Here is a 1,955-nt window from a genome sequence, read left to right on the forward strand (position 1 = left end):
ATATTAGGACTGCCTCAAAAATAAAATAAACAAGATAAAAACAGTGGGGGGGGGGATAAAAGCCTCTAAGGTGTCCACACTCTTGAAATCCACGTGAGGAACTTACCTGACTGAAACAAGCATTTAGCTAGTAATAATTATGACAAATTCTCAAACTTTAAATGGATATCATAAACCTTAAAAGCCTCTAAATAGGTCACGGGCCTGAGTTCGTAGGTGCAGCAGGCCTAGCGAGGTCAATATGCTGGTTGCCAGAAGCTGGGTTTGTCGCAAAACCTATGTGACCCCACGGAGACCCTTCGAGAAATCGCGTCTCTATCAGGAGCTGAAGTTGATTGGAGAGTGGAGGTGTGGAGGGTCAAATTTACCCTGGCCAAGATCCGTAAGGCTGCCCGGGAGCTGTTGACACTGGACGAGAAGGATCCTCGGCGTCTGTTTGAAGGCAACGCTCTACTGAGGCGGCTTGTTAGCACTGGGGTGTTGGATGAGGGCAAGATGAAGCCGGATTACATCCTTGGCCTGAAGATTGAGGATTTCTTGGAGAGACGGCTGCAGACCCAGGTCTTTTAGCTGAGCCTGGCCAAATCTATTCACCACGCCCGTGTGCTCATCCGCCAACGTCACATCAGGGTCCGCAAGCAGGTGGTGAACATCCCATCCTTCATTGTTCGGCTGGACTCCCAGAAGCACATTGACTTCTCCCTCCGTTCTCCTTATGGTGGTGGCCGTCCAGGCCGAGTGAAGAGGAAGAATGCCAAGAAGGGCCAGGGTGGTGCTGGAGCTGGTGATGATGAGGAAGAGGATTAAATTAACACCCTGCTGCACAGGAGGGTTGTCAAGTTTTCCAGTTGACAAATAAAACCGAATTGGTACTTGGGAAAAAAAAAGCCTCTAAATAATATCCTAATACAACAACTAGAGAAATAGTTGTTCAAGGAGAATTACTCAATCCTGTACGAACAGAAAAAAAATCTGGCATTTGAACCTTGATTTTATCTTAATCCCCGACCCAGTTCAGTGAGAGGGAAATTCTAATCTAGGCAGGGTAACCAGAAAGATGGGGCTGTCTCTCCTACCAGCTCCTAGTTTAAAATTAAGGTTTCACGCTTGTCCTGTCCAGCAGGACATTAAACACCGGTCCAGGGAGGTCACCTGAAAGTGGGGGGAGGGAAGCAGGCAAAGATGAAAGGAATCACGACCTGTCTATAATTTGATCAGATCGTAATTTTACTTTTGCACACACAGGTTATATACACAAAAAGGCAGGATGTGGGGAAGGGGATGACGTAGGAGTGTAGGTGTTCAGGGGGAGTACAGATATCTTCCAGAACAGAGTGTCAGCTGGGTGAAGGTTCATGGGACAGACCACTATGACTCCGCCTGTGATTCACTTGTCTTTATCTAAGTTGGTACTATCCACCAAGGTTACCCATCTACAAGGCCTTATGACTAGGCTTGGCAGCCTTCCACCAAAGCTGTCTGTTTACAATAACTCCCACCTATCTGTTTCAGTGTTTTTCCACAGAGACCCAAGACTTGCTGCGAGCAGGCATGTATGTCAGGCCTATTGCTGATTTTAGGCCTTCAGTATATAAGCAGGGCTGCTCCCGACACACTCTAGGATCAGAAAGGTGACCAGCATCTCTAGGGCTATTCCCAGCTCTTCCCTAGGCAGGTCTAGACAGGACTAGAACTCCCTTCCAAAACCGGGGTCTCACTTCTGGATTAGAAGCTCAACTAAGCCAGAGAAGGCCAAGAGTGTTGGATCCCAAATGCTTCTACTGGACGGGTTCCTAGGTTCCACATCAGGAGAAGAAAGAGGGAAAGACCAGAGGCTACTGTGTACATTCCAGAGTCCAACTTGTGTGCCAAGGCAGCTGTGCTACTTCAGAAGAGCACCCTATTAAGGCACAGTGGCAAAGAATCTTTCAGTGAGATGGGGGGGGGGGCTTAAC

The 1,955-nt window shown here is 48.0% G+C and overlaps 1 pseudogene; it reads left to right on the forward strand.

Annotated features, from left to right (window-relative positions):
* The first annotated feature begins 241 nt into the window (after positions 1-241).
* LOC114622281 lies at positions 242-815 on the forward strand (annotated as a pseudogene).
* The last annotated feature ends 1,140 nt before the right edge of the window (positions 816-1,955 follow it).

The sequence above is a fragment of the Grammomys surdaster genome, unplaced genomic scaffold (assembly GCF_004785775.1).
Source record: "Grammomys surdaster isolate TR1022 unplaced genomic scaffold, NIH_TR_1.0 187, whole genome shotgun sequence".
NCBI classification, from domain to species: domain Eukaryota; kingdom Metazoa; phylum Chordata; class Mammalia; order Rodentia; family Muridae; genus Grammomys; species Grammomys surdaster.